We start from the raw sequence: 20,038 nt of genomic DNA, 5'->3' as shown, positions 1-20,038 counted from the left end.
AAGTGGTGACTCAGAGATCCAAGCTGCTTCCATCTTCCATCTTCCATCTTTGACATATGAAATTTATGGACTGTAGTATCACATGGAAAGAAGGTGCAGATGGGTCCCATGAGATCTTTTTAAGATTCAGGTCTTGGAGAGTTTTACTTCAATTGCCCTTATCCCTTGTCCAGAATCCAGTTACATATCCTCGACCTAACTGCAAAAGAGGTTTGGGAATATAGTTTTCTAAACATACAGAAAAGCAGAAAAGAGATGTATTTTGATGAATATATAGCATTGCCTCTGCCACAGAAGTGGAAAATCTTGTTCCTTTAAAATCTGGAGTGAGAAAAGATGGTCTGCCATCACTATTACAATTCAACATTTTAAGGGTTTTCCTAGAGAGTGCAGTAAGATAGGACAAATATAAATAAATGGCATAAGGATTTCCAGAAAGAATTAAATTTGATTATATGATCATTTTTTTAACATCTTTATTGGGGTATAATCGCTTTACAATGTTGTGTTAGTTTCTGGTGTATAACAAAGTGAATCAGCTATACGTATACATATATCCCCATATCCCCTCCCTCTTGTCTCTCCCTCCCACCCTCCCTATCCCACCCCTCTAGGTGGTCACAAAGCACCGAGCTGATCTCCCTGTACTATGTAGCTGCTTCCCACTAGCTATCTAGTTTACATTTGGTAGTGTATATATGTCCATGCCACTCTCTCACTTTGTCCCAGCTTACCCTTCCCGCTCCCCATGTCCTCAAGTCCATTCTCTATGTCTTTGTCTTTATTCCTGTCCAGTCCCTAGGTTCATCAGTTAATATAGAAAACTCAGAAGAACTGTAAGCAAATTTATAATTAGAGGGTTTAGACAGATTGTTGGATACAGATCAATGTAAAAAATAATTATATCTCTATAAATGAGCAAAAAGTAACTACAGTTTTAAAAAATTTTTCATAGTTTTTTAAAATAATTCAGATGGATTCTTTAGAAATGAGTATCTCTTATTGTAAGGGAACATTTATTTGAAGTTTAGCAATAACTTCAGATTTACTTCTGTAGCAATTTTGTGTGCTAGGTTACCTCAAATAAAATTAAATGGAATAATTATATTTAAATTTAGCATGTGTGGAACAATTTCTCATTACTTCTAACTAAATACTAGTTAGTCACTCATCTGTATGTATGAAGAAATATATCATAATTGATGCTCAGTAAATGGTAGAAATAACTATTTCTACATGCTGAAATTGGTGTGTTTTACCATACTTTTATCTTTCTGTTTTTCTGTCACTGGGATTTTTAATGAATATATTTATATTATAAAATCAATAAATACAATACCATCAAAATTTTAAAATAGTTTATTAGAAAATATATGCAAAGTGCTTGAAAAGTAATTTAAAAATAATTCACTAGAAAATATATGTAAAGTGCTTGAAAAGTAATTTTAAAATAAAGAAACCAAAATACCAATAGACATAACTATTTAACTTTATTAGTTAATGAGATAGAAATTAAAGCAATGATTTTATGTACTTTCCCTATCACGTTCATAAAGATGACAAATGGTTGATATTTTAAAGGGTAAGTTACAAGAAAATGGATACAAACATTAATTGTAATACTGCAAAGTATTTTTCTGGGAATTTTTCTCTGTGCATTAAAGCTTTAAAAATGTACATAGACACTAACAATTTCAATCCTATGAATGTTTCTAGGAAAATGATAATACAGTTTCACAAATAATGTACATACAGACTTTCTTTCTTAAAATTTTATAATATAAAATGATTAGAAATAAATGCTAAATACCCATCATTATATAATTAGGTAATACATTAGCATCACTAAAATTATACTGTAGAGCTATATGTACTGATATAGAAAGTATCTGAACTATAGTATTAGAAAAGAGGCCATGCAATATAAGATCTATTCTTGAAAAGTAACATAAAACATCTATTTATGTAGATGACTCTGTGGATGAATATACATGAGGATGTCCATTGTGGCTAGCACTGTGCTGTAAGATGATTGGTGATTTTACCATCTTTTATATTTTCCTGAGTTATCTGTTGTTTTTTTTTTTAAAGGAAGAGTATATATTACTTTTAGTATCAGATAAAATCAATATTATTTCTATTTTCAAAGAAAGAGAACACTTCATCTTTAATTCTCACCTTTACCTAATGGTGGTATGCCTCATTAATTAATGGATTTGTTCTTTGATTTTATAAAATTTATCTCTCACATCTACAAACAGAAATGGAAATAATCAAGTGCAAAATGTCACATACCTATCATTTTTATGACTACTATTTTAGCTTTTCATGGCTAAATCGTGTATAATAATTACCCTTTTGATTCAGTTAGTAATCGCAGGTTTCTTTCCCTGAAATTCAGCTTTGGGCTCAAATTCATTCTGATTTATAGCCGCCAATATTTAAGGTATATATTTATATCAAACGTATCAGTTAAATAGACTATAATTTAATATGGAAATTAAAAATTTAAACATTAAATTTTTACATTTTTTAAATTAAATATCATAGAAAACCCACATCTTTAATTGATTTAAGCTGTTAATACTTTATCATTCTTTGAAACCTGATATCTGATGTTAAAAGAAACACATTTTGATCTCAGTTACCAACTTAATTTTAGATAGCAAACAACTATATTGTACTTACCATGTGCTATTTTTGTTCTAAATGTTTTAAAAACGTTAGGTACTATTAGTATCCTCATTTTACTGAGACAGAGAGGCTATTACTTGCCCAATATTACACAGCTAGTCATGGGTGGGGACAGGATTCAAAAATGAACTCTAAGAGCCTCACTGTTGATTTCAACTATTTTGAATATATACCCAGAAGTGGGATTTCTGGATCATCTGGTAGTTCTGTTTTTAATTTTTGTGGAAACTTTATGCTGTTTTCCATGGCAGGTGTACCGTTTTATATTCCCGCTAATAATGTATAAGGGTTCCAATTTCTCCACAACCTTAACAACACTCGTTTTTAATTTTTTAAATTATAGCCGTTCTAACAGATGTGAGAATATATCTCACTGTGGTTTTTATTTGCATTTCCCTTATGGTTAGACATGTTGAGCATCTTCTCATATACCTGTTGACCACTTGTATGTCTCCTTTGGAGAAATGTCTATTTAAGTCCTTTGCTCTTTTTTAAAATTGGTTTGTGTGTGTGTTTTATTTTTGCTACTGAGTTGTAGGAGTTCCTTATGTATTTTTGAAATTAACCTTTTGTCATATACATGGTTTGTAAATATTTTCTCCCATTCCCTAGGTTGCCTTTTCACTGTGTCGATTGTTTCCTTTGCTTTACAGAAGCTTAAATTTCATGTAATTCCACTTACCTATTTTTGCTTTTATTGCCTGTGCTTTTGGTGTCATACTCAAGAAATCATTGCTGAGACAAATGTCAGGAAGGTTTTCTCCTGTTTATTTCTAGAAGTTTCAGATCTTACACTGAAATCTTTAATCAATTTTGAGTTTGTTTTCATGTGGTGAAAGATAAGGGTACAATTTCATTCTTTTTCATGTGGATATCCAGTTTCCCCAACACCATTTATTGGAGAGACTATTCTTTCCATCATTGTGTATTCTTGGCACCCTTGTCAAAGATCAATTGATTATACATGCCTGAGTTTATTTATGTGCTCTCTATTCTGTAACGTTGGTCTATATGTCTGCTTTTATGCCAGTACCATAGTGTTTTGATTACTGTAGCTTGGAAATATGATTTGAAATAAGAAAGTATAATGCCTTCAACTTTGTTCTTCTTGTTTATTATTGCTTGGGCTATTCAGGGTTGTTTGTGATTCTGTATGAATTTTTTTAAATTAATTAATTAATTTATTTTTGGCTGTGTTGGGTCTTCGTTTCCGTGCAAGGGCTTTCTCTAGTTATGGAAAGCGGGGGCCACTCTTCAGCACGGTGCGTGGGCCTCCCACTATCGTGGCCTCTCTTGTTGCGGAGCACAGGCTCCAGACGCGCAGGCTCAGTAATTGTGGCTCATGGGCCCAGTTGCTCCGTGGCATGTGGGATCTTCCCAGACCAGGGCTGGAACCCGTGTCCCCTGCATTGGCAGGCGGATTCTTAACCACTGCACCACCAGGGAAGCCCATTCTGTATGAATTTAAAAATTTGTTTTTCTATTTCTGTAAAATGTCTGGAATTTTGATGTGAATTGCATTGAATCTGTAGATCACTTTGGATAATATGGACATTTTAACAATATTAATCATTCCAATTGAAGGGGTATCTGCACTCCCATGTTCATTGGAAGATTATTCACAATAGCCAACATATGCAGACAATCCAACTGTTCATCAACAGATGAATAGATAAAGAAAATGTGGTATATACACAAAATAAAATACTATTCAGTCTTCATAAAGATGGGAATCCTACCATCTGCAACAAAATGGATGGATCTAGAAAACATTATTCAAAGTGAAATAAGTCAGTAACAGGACAAATACCAAGATTCCTTTTATATAAGGCATCTAAAAGTCAAACGTATAGAAGTAGAAAATAAAATGGTGGTTACCAGGAAATGGGGGGAGGGATATGGGAATATGTTGTTCAAATATAAAGTTAATTATACAAGAGGAGTATGTTCCAGAGAACTACTGTACAACTTAGTGCCTATAGTTAATAGGAATTGAGTACTTAAAAGTTTTTTAAGAAGGTAAATCTTAAGTGTTCTTTCTTACCATAAACAAAGAAACAAGCAAACAAAATAGGATACAGGGCAACTTTTGGAGGTGATGGGTATATTTACTACCTGGATTATAGTGATGGTAACACATGTGGACGTATGTGTCCACACTCACCAATTGTATACATTAATTCTGTACAGGTTTTTATGTAACAACTACACCACAATATAGATGGGGAAGAAAGCCTCACTCTTAACAATTTTGTTCCCCTGCTTCCCATCTACCCTGTGGGAAATGAGGAGGAGGGGGAATGATTTTACTTCATGTGTTCCTTTTTATTTCTTTGAACAACAGATGCAGAGTTGAGTTAGTCATATTCATTTCATTGCACAGTATTATCTTTGGTTCATGTAGAAAAGGCTGTAGCATGTAAGACACTACTCTAAAATTTAGTGGCTTAAAATAATATTTTTCATCTCAAATAGTTTGAGTCATGAATCTGTGAATTACAACCTTATTAGGTGGTTCTGGCTCAACATCAGAAAGAGTGAGACAAAGAGACAGCAATAATAGAGAGAAGGAGATATAGAAACAGAGGGAAAGTAAGGATCCAGATAAATTTTTCACTATTGAATAAGTCAATTTCTGCAATACAAGTTGATTTGTGCCACCACTTTTTGCATATATCAAGTTCCCTTATGTACATGTGTACGTAAAGTTCTCTATTCTGTTCATTTGTGTATTTCTCTGACAATTTCATACAGTTTTTAAACTCTGTGGCATTGACGTATACCTTAATAGATAGTTGGGTAAGATAGCATTATTTGCTCCCCTTTCCAAAATTCCCTTAGCTATTTATGGACCATTGCTTTTTCATTCCATTTTATGATGAAATTGTCAAGTTCCTAAAATTTCTTCCTAAAAGTTCAATTGGAATCAAATGAAATTTATAGATAAGTGAAATTTATAGATTATAGGGAAAATATTATCTGTATAATGTTAAATTACCCCATCCATGGACATTGATTATACTTTATTTTATTCAGCTTTTTATTTTCCTTAATAGTGTTTTAATATTAACTCACTAAAATATTGTGTATTCTTTGTTAAGATTTCTTCTAGAAAATGTGTGTGTGTGTGTGTGTGTGTGTGTGTGTGTGTGTGTGTGTGTGTGTGTGTGGAGAGGGGAGCACGAGCTGTTTGGTTCAATAATACGTGAATTGATTCATTTTTATGATTTTAAGTCAGGTTAACTTATTTGGTGTAACTCCTACTTGATCAAGATACATGTTATAGTTCAATGTTAAATTCAGTCATGTGTTATTTATTATATTCACATTTGCGTCCGTCAGTGTAATGAGCCTATAATGGTTTGGTTTTTTTTTTTTTTTTGGTCTTTGTTTTTGTTTCTCTTTTTTTTTTTTAAATATCATTTTATATTTATAAAATCAGTTTAAATATGCCTCATGGAATTAGTTGGGAATCTTCATATTACCTTGCTCTTTCTGAGCAGCTTGTTAACCCTCCTATAAAACCATATGGGCTGAGACTTGTGTTGTTTTTGCTTTTATTTATCATTTGGTGGGGCAGCTTTTTATTGCCATGCATTTAAAAAGGTAGTTTGGGGACCATTCCAGTTTTATATTTACTTTTTTTAACCAATTATGACAATTTATATTTTTACAAAAGTGTATTAGTTTCATTTTCTTTTTCAAAATTATTAGCTTTGTGTTGTTTATGATATATAGCTAAAATACTGTGGTACTGTATTTTTCATTTTCTTTTATATTCACTGGCAACTTATTTTTTGATTCTTGATCAGTATTATCAGAGGTTTTACTCTCTTCTAAAGAATTTAAAGAACCAGATTTAGAAATCTTCTCTGTTGTTTTGTTGTCATTTTTGTGGCTCTCTCTTTTATTTATTTCTGCCTTATATTTAGTATTCCTTTCTTTCTTGTTTCTTTGGGTGTCTCTTATTCATTAAACTACTTATCTCATTTGTTTCTATTATTTCTTGTTTGTTGGTAAGTGTATATACAGCTCTGAATTTCCTGTGAGCACTACTTTGTATCCAACAGATTTTGTTATAAAATTCTTAAATCATTATTCGGTTTTAGGTATTTTATAATTTTAAGTATAGTCTATTCTTTAATAAAACTATTATTTAGTGATAATTATTTTAGTGTTTAGCAATAAAAACTTTGAAAAGCTTTCATTTATTATTCAGGTGTAGTTCTACGGTATTATGTCCAGATGTATAATCTGTGTGATATTGAGGCTTTTTTTTTTTAACCTAACATATGACAATTATTTGGTGAATCATCTGTGCCCATAAAGGCTATGTATTTCCATTTTGTTGTAAATTTATTTTTACTATATGTTGTACATTGTATATTACAGATTGCATATTGTATGCATATTGCATACATTAGTTTAAACCTGTATGCTGCCTAGTTGGAAATACGGTCTTCCAAAATGGAATGTAGCCACTGCAAAATTGTAGCCCATTAGGGAGCCAGAAGAATAAATACTCCAAATTCTTTCTCTTCTCTCTTGTGACTTCTATAGCCTGAACTCAACCAAAAGCCAGTGGACAAGGGCAGATACAGTCAGTGGAGGTTAGTTTTCTAGGGCACTAAGAAGAATGGGGACAAATGGAGCATGAGTATGGAAGAATAAACAGCTTCACTGAGTTGAAGTAGGCAAACATACAAACTCACTAAGTCCCAAGTAGCATTAATTTAAAAAATACACAAGTAAACATATTGTGGTGAAATTCCTCAATTTTGAGAAAAAGGAGATAACCATACACATTTCCACCACCCCCCAAAAAAACCCAAGCTAGTTATGGATAAAAAATTATCAGAAATACATCCAACATCTGAAAACTGTCACCTGGAAAATATAAAACAGTATATCTAGAACATTTATTTATTTAACAACAATTTATTAAATACCTACTAGATTCTAGCCACTATTATAAATGCTGGAGATATAGAAGTGAGGACTACTGACATTATTTAACAGAAGAAGACAGACAAATGAAACAATACAAAAATAGAAAATAGATAAATATAATATAAATTCATATACTTAGGTTTGCTGTGGATAAAAATAAACCAGGATAAGAGTAAAATGGCATTGAAGAAAGAATGATTTTTTATCAGTCTGTAAAAGAAACAGCTAGGTGTCAAACTGGATTTCATTCTCCTCACTATGCAACCACATAACTACTCTTTTTACACACCAGAAGACAAGAGGTTTATTCTCTGGACTCAGAACCATCAGGCTGATACAGCATGGTCAGTATAATTAAGAATACTGTATTGTATACTTGAAAATTACTAAAGAAAGAATGAAGAAAGGAAAGGCAGGAGGAAGGGAGGGAGGAAGAAAAAAGAAACATCACACCGAGTCACAGGTAAGGGCTGCCATGCAAAAACTAGCAGAATAACTGAATATGAACCCAGTACCCCTAGATCCTACAATCAACTCCAATAACCTTGAAAACTGTGTTTATATCTTACAACATACAATGCAGAATGTCTTGCAAAAGGAAAAGAAAGCCCTACAATGTCTGGCAGATTTAGATTTTCCAATGAAACATTACCATCCCTTGAGTGGATTCTATCCATTGAAATTACCATGTATTCACAGAGAGCTTTCTTTCAGTTTCTTAGTTCCTCTGTCAAAATATTTAATAGGAAGCATGAATTAGCAGTCATTTGATAAAAATGTATGACATAATAAAAATAGACTTAAAATCAGAACAGAAGCCCTCAGTGGAAATAAAAATAACACAGAGAACAGATAAAAAATTTAAAATAACATAAATATTCTCACAGAGTTAAGAGAATACACTGCATTGATGAAAAAATGGCATGATTCTATCTCTATAAAGGACACTCAGAAGAAAAAAGTGATTGCAAAAAGAAATAAATACAAAGTGTAGAAGATGAAGTTGAGACAATAACTTGGTGTGATGTTTAATTTTATGTGTTAACTTAACTAGGCCACAAGAGGCCCAGACATTTGGTGAAATATTATTTTGGAAGTATCTGTGAGGGTGCTTCTGGATGAGCTTAGCATTTGAATCAATAGATTGAATTAAGCAGATAGCCCTCCTTAATGTGGGTTCGTCTCATTCAGTCATTTAAAGATGTGAGTAGAAAAAAAAGATGAATAATAAGTTAGTCCTCTTACCTGACTGTTTGAACTGCTACATTAGTCTTTTTCTACATTTGGTCTCAAGCTGAAAAATTGGCTCTTCTTGGGTCTCAAGCCTGCCAGATTTCAGCATGGAACTTACACTATTGGATCTCCTGGGTATTCAGCTTGACAACTGAACATCTTGAGACTTCTCAGCCTGTTGATTCTGTTTCTCTGGAGATTCCTGACTAAAACACTTGGAAAGACAAACAAAAAGTAAATAAATGGCCATTGGAAGAGAAAATAAAAATTAATGGTCAAGGTGTATTAGTCTGCTTGAGCTGCCATAACAAAATACCTAGAGTAGGTGTCTTAAATCACAGAAATGTCTTTCTCACAGTTCTAGAGTCTGAGAATCCAAGATAAAGGTGTTGGCAAGGTAGGTTTCATTCTTAGGCCTTTCCTCCTGACTTGTATGCATCTACCTTCTTGCTTCATGTTCACATGACCTCTTCTTTGTGCATGCACAGATATCTCTCTCTCTCTCTCTCTCTCTCTCTCTTTCTTCTCTTCTGAGGCCACCAATCCTATTGGATAAGGACACACCCTTGTGACCTATTCATGTCAATTACCTCCCAAAGGCCCTATCTCCAAATACAGTCACATGGGGCTTAGGGTTTTAACATAAATTTTGGAGGGACACAAGTCAGTTCATAGCACAAGGAGATTCAATGTCGGATTAAAAGAGGTTCAGGAAAGAGAGAAAAGAGACAATGAGAGAAGGTAAATAATAAAGAAACCATGTTAGTCTTCAATTCTGATAATTGAAGGACATGAATTTCATGTCACACAGGTCTTTCAAGTGCTAGAATAAGCAATAAAAAAGAAAACCAGACTGAGATACATAATTTAAAAATTTTAAATAACTGAGACCAAAGATCATAAAAACTAGAGAGAGTAAAAAATAATAGTCTACATACAATTATTGGTGATGCTAAAAGAAGCAGACTATTTTATAGCAGCTTTACAACAAAAAGGAAAATGGAACAGTGCCTTCACAATTCTGAAGAAAAATGATTTAACAATGTATAATTCCATATTCAATCAAGTAATCAAGTGTGGAAGAAAAATAAAGTCATTTGTAAATGTTGTGTCTCAAAAATTGCCTTCTATTCACCATCTTTTCCTGGAAAAACTGCTCCATAAAAACTAAGGTATAAACCAAGATGGATGACAATATTGAATAGAGAAGGAATATAATCCAACACAGAATAGAGTTGAAGGGAAACTTCAGAACAGTGATGAAGGAAAATGATATATTTGTATATAGAGTAAGTAAAACATCTAAATAAGAACAGGAAGCAACACTATTACATGATGAATGACTTCAAAGGAAAAATTAAAATTCTACCTGACTGCTTTGAACCTATTGAGATTATAGTCATACTTATTTAGAAAATTTTGCTGATAAATTAATAATAAATATATAGAAAGTTATTTAAATAAAATCTTTGGCAGCTATAAACACAAGGAAAAAACAAAATTCCTACAAGGAAGGAAATGTAATATTCCTATAATGTGACGTTACTATAATATGGAGACTTGCAGGAATGAAAAAGCCAACTGGACACTGAACTCCAGACTGAATTATAAGCAGAGGTTCTAAAGCAAAATACTTAGAAGCGGGTAAACTTGTGGCATGCCACGTGTAGGCCTAGAACCTGTTATCAGAGATGGGATTAAAAGAGTTTCCTTCCCATGCAAACCGACAGTTTCATATGGCCTTCAGAAGGCTGCCATTAATTTGAGAAATAAGGAGATACAGAGAACAGAGATAATAATGAAATGAATTGGCCAGTAATTGCTTTCAGGATTGAAAACAATATCTAAACATCTTTGTTGGTGGTTATTTGCACATGGAATTTACTAGAAACAAACAGAACATACATCTTCTTTAAAATAACCCTAAACCTAGCCTAGAAGAGCCTGTGAAAAATGAGCCCTAAAATTTCCCAGGTTTCCTAAACCATATAAATACAAAATTGATAAAGAAATCTTCACAGCTTTCAAAGATAACATCCTGTATTATGCCTACTTCAGATTTGGTCTTGGAGGATAATGGATGAGCACTTATCTCCCAGAAGGCAAAACCAGGGCCAAGAAAAACATGGAACAAAGGAAATATCTCTAGAAAGAGGAACCATCAATTTCAAGGTGGAATAACAAAACATTTAAATCCTTTCTAGGACATACAGATGGCCAATAGGCACATGAAAAGATGCTCAACATCACTAATTATTAGAGAAGTGCAAATCAAAACTACAGTGAGGTACCCCCTCACACCAGTCAGGATGTACATCATTAAAAAGTCTACAAATTACAAATGGTGGAGAGGGTGTGGAGCAAAGGGAACCTTCCTATACTGTTGGTGGGAATGTAAATCGGTGCAGCCACTATGGAGAACAGTATGGAGATTCCTTAAAAAACTAAAAATAGAGTTGCCGTATGATCCAGAAATCCTACTCCTGGGCATATATCCAGAGAAAACTATAATTAAAAAACATACATGCACCCCAATGTTCATTGCAGCACTATTTACAATAGCTAAGACATGGAAGCAACCTAGATGCCCATCAACAGATGAATGGATAAAGATGCCGTATACCTACACAAAAGCATACTACTCAGCCATAAAAAAGAATGAAATAATGCCATTTGCAGCAACATGGATGGACCTAGAGATTATCGCACTAAGTGAAGTAAGGCAGAAAGAGAAAGACAAATATTATATGATATCACTCATATGTGGAATCTAAAATATGACACAAATGAACTTATTTATGAAACAGAAACGGACTCACAGATGTAGAAAACAAATTTATGGTTACCAAAGGGGGCAGGGGGTGGGGGTGGGATAAATTAGGAGTTTGGGATTAGCAGATACAAACTACTATATATAAAATAGATAACCAAAAAGGTCCTACTGTATAGCACAGGGAACTATATTCAATATCCTGTAATAAACCATAATGGAAAACCATAATGGAAAAGACAATGAAAAAGAATATGTATAGGTATGTATAACTGAATCACTTTCCTGTACACTTTCCTGTGTTCCTTACACAACATTGTAAATCAACTTTACTTCAATTGAAAAAAATAAAATAAATAAAACTTAGAAAATAAATCCTTTCTAAGCCTGACGATCTTTACACTTTGTCTCCAAGAGAGTTTAATAGCAAATAAAGAAGAGTGAATTTTGTGTCTTTCCTCTACTTCCACTTTCTAAATGTGATTTTTTTAGCTTAATTTACTTATAATCCACCATCATTTATTGAGGAAAAGATAATTTGTTTTTTAGTACATAGGTTACTGCATAATGATGAGCCATCTCTAGGTGTCATCAGAGGACTACACATCATCAATATATCTTACCCTTTGTATTGTATGTAGTAATTACATAGGACATTTGAATTCTCTCTCTTGGTATATCAGTCAGAATGGGATCGATTATATTGTGGTAACAAATAATCTCCCCAAATACCATTAGCTTAAAACACTGTCATTGGTTAGTGGAGGGCACTGTTTTGTATAACACATGCTCTAGGACTCTGACTGATGGACCAGGCATTTGCTCATATGATTCTTGTCACTAAGGCAGAAGCAAAGAGAGCTGAAATTAAAAAAAAAAAAACAATTGCTGGGCCACACCAAAATAGATAATAATAAAGAGAAAAATCTCAAAAGCAAATAGAGGGAAAAAAGTCATATTATATACAGAAGAATAAACACAAGAATTGCAGTTAACTTCTTGAAGAATAAAGTGCAGTCCAGTAGACACTAGAGCAATTAAGATCAAGAATCCCTTCTTCTGTGGTATTCTGTCTGCTGTTAAGACTATGCAATGCTAGTTTATTTCATATATTTTATTTTTAGTTCTATAATTTCTAACTGGTTCTTTTAAGAAGGTTCAACTTATCTCTTTAATTCTCCTATCTTTGTACTAATTCTGTCCCTATTATCCTGCAAAGTCTTAATACATTTATAATAACCTGTGGATCTGTTTTCATTTTCTTCTATAATCTCTTAGTTTTTTTAATCACATCATCTTCTTTTCTCAAATGCTTGAAATTTTTTATTGTGAATTGGGTGTTGTATATAAAAATTTCAGAAATACTTTGATACTCTAGATGATGTTATAATTATCTAAGAAGGAATTATGTTTGCTATGCCAGGCAAATAAATTTTTAAAAAAACACTTTAACGGAATTAGAATTTGAGATTATTTTAATAAGGTTTCTAGACCCTAGAAGGGCTATTTTTTTTATTATTCATCTTTCCTCTATACCTTCACTTCCATTTGTCTCTCATTGCTCTAAGTCTTTCCAAACTGCTGTCCATTCTTATGGCCATTCAGATGGATGTAGAGATGTCCCTAGGGAAATGTGAACCAAATTCCAGTCTGACATCTCAGAATTTTTTCCCTCGATCTTGGTGTCAAAATATTTTTCTGCCTTGTTAGTTTTTAAATGCTTTCAAATCAGTGGATACAGTGATATATAAATGTATGTGTAAGTAGATATAGATAAATATATAAACATATAGCAATATTTTATCCAAATCTTGTATCTGTTTCCATCAGGAGTGTTATTCAAATTGCCTACTCTAAAATTATTGGAAGGCAGAATATCTCTTTTCATTGCTATTGTTACTTTATATGAAGTGTGTTATTTCTCTGGTAGCTATTTGTGGGCCTTTGGTGTAGCTTTGGGATGTGTAACAAATGTGTTCCTAACTAACTGGAATTCTACCTTATTTACAGAAAAAAAAATACACTATAGGATTTTGTAATGGTTGATTTTTGAGTTGTTTTAGCCTTAATTTCTCTTTAACTTTGAACAATGGTAGCTTTCTGGCTCCCCAGACTGAGAGTCTCAGTTCCCCATAATGCACCATTGACAGACTGCTTCCTGCAATGTTGATGAATGTGTATGTGTTTCATCATTAATTTCTAATATCCCACTACAATTAGCATCTAGAGAAGCTCTTGCCACGAATATGTGCTTTTCTTTTTAAATAACACTCATAAAAGTTGGGAAATAAACATTCTTTTGCTACTCTGATTTGTTACTGCATCAGTTTGTTGTTGTTGTTTTTTTTTGGTCTGTGTTGGGTCTTTGGTGCTGTACATGGGCTTTCTCTAGTTGCAGCAAGCGGGGGCTAGTCTACGTTGAGGTGCACAGGCTTTTCATTGCAGTGGCTTCTCTTATTGTGGAGCATGGGCTCTAGGCAGGCGGGCTTCAGTAGTTGTGGCACATGGGCTCAGTAGTTGTGGCTCGCGGGCTCTAGAGTGCAGGCTCAGTAATTGTGGTGCACGGGCTTAGTTGCTCTGCGGCATGTCGGATCTTCCCGGACCAGGGCTTGAACCCATGTCCCCTGCGTTGGCAGGCGGATTCTTAACCACTGTGCCACCAGGGAAGTCCCACTGCATCTGTTTTTGCCATGGTTCCCTGCTACCAAAAACACTGTTTCCACTTACAATTTGTTTCCAAACTCTAACAGCATAATTAAATTTATAAGACACACATGACCTGATTTCTTATAAAAATTATTATCTGACTATACAGATATGGAACTTTTAAAATAGTGTATCTCCTCTCAATTAACATATTTAACAAATTAATGGGAAGAAATTAGATAGAGCCAGCAGTTGTATTTTTTGCTGTCCTGCAGGCAGAATCTAATGTATTTTTTTTATTCTTAAGAGTCCATGCCCTGTGACAGTCAAACTGCATATTTCCTGAATTGAAGAGTCACTTCATTCCTTAAAACATCTGTTTATGAATATATTTGTAAAAATAATGACTATTTACAAAGTTTTATGGCATAAATGTGAGGTTTACAATAATGAATATTGAAATTTTTTCAAGCAAAACATATTGGAACTTTCTGGTAATTTTTTGGAAAAAAGATTATAAATGTGAGTGGATGATAAAATCCCTATAAGTTTAATTTATTTTTATTTCTTATGCATGCTTCCTCAAACCAATGTATAAAACAAATAAACCACATAATTCTACTGAAATGATATTGGTTTTGAATGTTGGCTTAAAGGAGAATTGATTTCATTATGAAGAAAATTATTGATGTTTGTGACAAGAATGACTATGACTTTTTCAATTATTTTTAATTAGCAGCGTTTAATTTTTAGAGTAGTTTTAGGTTTATCAAAAAATTGAGAGAAAAATACAGAGTGCCCATATACTCCCTCACTCAAAATAATTTCAAGGTTTCTAAGTATTTTATTGTAATGAATTTCTAATTTAATCTCATTTTGGTTAAATAAGATTATCTGTATGATTTCTGTCTTTAAACTGATTGAGACATAGTATTGATATATACTGTTGATCTAAAATAAATAGACTGCCAGTTATTTCTCCAGCAAAAAAATGGGTTTATTCGGGATCAGTGAAAAATTGCAATTCAGGGTCTGCAAACACGGTGAGCCAAGTACAAGTCCCCCTGAACAGCAAGGGAAGGTGAACTCTTTTATAGAGATGAAAAGGAAGTTGGGAGGAGCAGAGTAAACAAAGAGTCCATGGCTTTTCATTGACTGAGTCCTTGCCAGGAAAGAAGAGGAGTCTGTCTTCTTCCTGTTGGGCTCTGTTATCATCGCAGGGCATGAGACCTTCCCCTTCTAGTCTCCTGACTCCATTTAATTGAGGTTTCTATTTATTAATTTCTACTACAGCAACATATATTCTATCTGACATATGTTCTGTGTGCCTCTTAAAAGAATGTGAAAGATGAATATAAAAAACAATTGACTTTTTTTATGTTGTCATAATTGACTCTTTCTAGTATCATAAAATTTCCTTCTATGTCCCTGGACATACTCCCTGTTGACTTCTACTTTGTGTGATATTAATATAGCCATAATAGCTTTCTTATGGCTCATGCTTACATGGTAGGATTTTTCCACTGTTTTAATCAACCCGAGTCTTTTTTTTTTTTAATTAAAACTTTATAGTAGTTTCTCTAGAGATTGCATTGGAATCTTAACTCACTAAGGTGGACGTTCAAAAATGTTACAATATTAGATGACCAACAAAATATTATTAGAACTGTGTAATTTCTTTTACTCACCCTCACACTTTTTGTGCTCTTGTTTTCATATATTTTATTGTATGTATGCTGTAAAGGTTACAATCAATTATGGTTATCTTTGCTTTAGTTTGTCAAAAAACTTTGAAAGAAATTTTATATATTACACATATATTAAAATGATATAATAGTCTGTACACATTGTGCTTATAGTTAACAATACTGTATCATACACTTACAAATTTAAGAGGGTAGGTCTCATGTTATCTGTTCTTACCACAATAAAAACATGAAAAAATATAATTACTAAAAAAACCCATAGATATATTGTTATATAAAAAAAATATTATTATATGTAAAGATATAAAATAAACATAGTATATTCTTTCCTTGGTTGTTTCAAGTGAACTGATGAGCCGTTGAAGGCATTCTTCATAGTCTTGCAAAGTACTCTACACCCTAACACAAGGTATCTCAGCAATACTTTGAAACTCGTTATGCACTGAGGGCAATCATAGAAACAGCAAACCTCAATTACAGCCAAACTCCCAACTAGATTAACTCATCCACATAGATTATAGGCCTAGGAGAAGGAAATACCTGCTTACATTCAGGCATTAAAAACTATTTACCTCAGTCTCTATTCTCCTAAACAAGGTGTACAACTTTCTGCAATAACAAAAAATTTTAAAGTACATGAAAAAGTAAGAAAAGCACACTCCCCAAAGACAAAGCAATCATCAGAAGCAATCGTCAGAACCAGTCTGAGATACAACACAGAATGTTGAAACTATCTGACAGAGAATTGAAAATAATTATGATTAATGTGATTAATATTCTAATGGAAAACAGAAAACATGCAAGATCCAATATAAGTAAAGTCATTGAGAGATGAAATTTGTAATAAAAAATCATGGAATAGCTATAAATAAAGAACAAAGTAAAGGAGATAAAGATTGTCTTCAACAGACTCATTAGTAGACTTGAGATAATCCAGAAAAGAATCAGTGAACTTGAAGAGGGGTAAATACAAATTTTGCAACTAGGAAAACGAAGAGAAATACTTATATAGTGCTTCACTATGTGCCACATATTATTAAAGGTGTTTTATATATGTTAAATTATTTAATTCATTTTAATGATTATATCTGGCAGGTGCTCTAATTTTTCCTATTTTACAGAAAAGAGTCTAGATAATAGGTTAGTTTCCATGATTTTCCAAAGATCACATAGCTAGAAAATGGTAAAGCTGAAAACTGAACAAAGGCAAAGACCACATGATAGCTCTGGAAGTTTATCACTGACATAACTATGTTCTGCTCTTTGGCATTGACAGGGTTCACCATAGTTAGTATATATATGCACTTAATGAAAATAATAGCATGAGTATTGGTGCCAAAGAGATCAGGTCTCTGGATCCCAGTCTATGCGAACTTGACAAAATTACTTAACCTTCAGTGCCTGCTATTAACTCAAGGTTTATGTCCTCCCTAAACTCATATGTTTAAACATAATCTCCAATGTGATGGTATTTGAATATGTGGCCTTTGGGAAGTAATTAGGTCATGAGGGTGGAGTGCTCATGAAAAAGACATCCCAGAGAACCCTTCCACTATGTGAGGACACAGCAAGAACACATCCATCTATCAACTAAGAAATGGGCCCCCACCAGGCATCAAATCTGCTGGTGCCTTGAACTTGGACTTCCCAGCCTCCAGTACTGTGAGAAATTTCTGTTGCTTAAGCCACCCATTCTATGTTAATTTTGTGATAGCAGGCTGAACAGCCTAAGGTAATGCCTCAGGATCCTCATTTGCACAATGGCTGTAGTGATAGCAGTTGTCTCAACGAGTTATCATGAGAATTAAAATATTTAAGCCATTTAAATATTTATCATAGCACCTGACATTTAGTAAGCTTTCTATAAAAGCTATTTTTAAAAGTTTGAACTATGATATAGGTAGTTTACTTTCATACAAATAATTTCCTTTATCTGTGTGTTGATAAGGAAAGAGAAACAGGTTATTTGGCCTACTAAAGATTTCAACAATTAAATAGAAAAAAAATTCTAAATTTACTTTCTTTCAAAGTATTGCGCATCTTTGTTTGAGCCAGAAAATTAGAAAACTTTTCATAAGCAAGACTGTTGTTATGCTTGTCAGAATTATGTGAATAATTGCTTCAAATTTTTACTTAAATTTGTCCACAAAGATGTTGTCATCCTTGAGTGCATACATTATAATTATATGAAAAATACTGTTTTTTTCTCATTTTTTCTTCATTGGAAGCACTCTTAGTTCTGGCAGCCTTTCCCCACAATCAAAATCTTGCCTGTTACCTCTTTCCTTGTAAGAAGTGGCAGGTCTTGTTCAAGCTCCTAAAATCAAACATTTGAAGTAAAGGAGAACAATTTAAAACAGGATAATATCTGAAAAATTAAAAAAATAAAGAGAAGACTGGAAGACTGATTGAAATAAGTTAAAAACACAAAAGATCTGTGTCATATGAAAGAAGAAGAAAAACAAAGGAAAATAAGAGAAGCAAATATAATATAAAGCATGGGGACAAGGGTAAATTGAAAGAGTAGAAAAAAGGAAGAATATATAAGTAGAGATAAAATATTATTTGTTGTTATTTGCAAAACAGGAATATTAACTTACTTATGCAAAAGAAAGCTCAGTAATGGTGGCTATTTACTCCAAATTTATTTTTAATATTTTTCAAGTTTAACAATAAAATTAAAAAGACAAAATGCTAAACAAAATGTAAAAATGCAAATTAAACCTTTATAATACAGTATCTGATGGGTATTGAATTTTTAAGGTCCTTATATTGATATTCTGTTGTATTATCTCTGATCTATCACTGGAACTTAATTTTTACAGCTTGCTGTCAGCTATCACTGTGGGGAATTTAGGGATGAATTCCCAAGGGGATTTAGAGATTCTCAAGGGGGATTCATCAGTCGAAAGTAGCTGGTCCGAAGATGTCAAAAGATGACTTGCAAAGGAATGAACACAGGCCTTGAAAATGATGCTATTTCAGAGGGCGAGAAACACCTAGACAGATTTGTGGATATATAAGCATTCCCAGAAATAAGTGGGAAGGGGAAATTGTTAAAAGTCTAGACCTTTAGTGACAGTGAAGTCTTCTAAACTATTGTGATGTTAGATATTAGGTAACCTTCATTTAGTGCTCACATTGCATTTTGCTAAATTCTTTTCTTGCAATATGACATTTAATTAAGCAATACTACAAGTTAGTTGTTTTTATTATTTTTATTTTCTAGATGACAGTGCTTGTCTATGGCCATGCAGTTTGTTAATGACACTTAACAAACTCAAAGCTAGGCATTCTGCTTCCAGGGGGTTAACTCTTATTAACTCTTATTGACTTCAAAGGCCTGAGTATTCAGGTTCACTTGACTTTTGTAAGAAAAAAATCCAACAATTTTAAAACAAAATGCTTGAAACAAAGTCCAGAACCCATGCCTTTACAAAGCACCATCACATGGTGGTGTGATAGACCCAGAAGATTATCCAAGTTGGACTTGCAAAATTACAGTTTCTTGGACAACACTGGTTAGAAGTGACTACTGTTCTTCAGTGTAGTAAACTAATTGTAAAAAAAATGTAGACTAATTGTAAAAATTCCCCCAATTCTTCAACCATCTCTGTATTCAGACCCTTTCCATTGTGACTCTTTTTTTGTTTTGTTTTGTTTTTGTTCCTGCTACATGGCATGCAATATCTTAGTTCCCTAACGCGGGATCAAACCCATGTCCCCTGAAGTCCTGCAGTGGAAGCCCAGAGTCCTAATCACTGGACAGCCAAGGAATTCCCCCTCCATTGTGACTTTTAAATTGCTCCTTTTAAAGTGTGATGTCTGTTTTCCCACCCTTTGAATCCAAGCCATCCTTGTTACTTGTGACAAGGACTCGACTCTCTCTTGACCAAACTCTAGGCCCAATCATTGTGCATGTCCACAAGAGCCCAGTTTTAGCAAGAATCCTGTCAAGCTGATTTAGCCAGAATCCCCCAACCTCAATGTTTAATCACTGTCCTCATCCTACATCCTCCCCCATGAGATATGCAATCAC

The sequence above is a fragment of the Balaenoptera borealis genome (genome assembly GCF_965194805.1).
Source record: "Balaenoptera borealis genome assembly, chromosome: X".
Taxonomy (NCBI): domain Eukaryota; kingdom Metazoa; phylum Chordata; class Mammalia; order Artiodactyla; family Balaenopteridae; genus Balaenoptera; species Balaenoptera borealis.
This window is presented reverse-complemented; position numbering follows the sequence as displayed.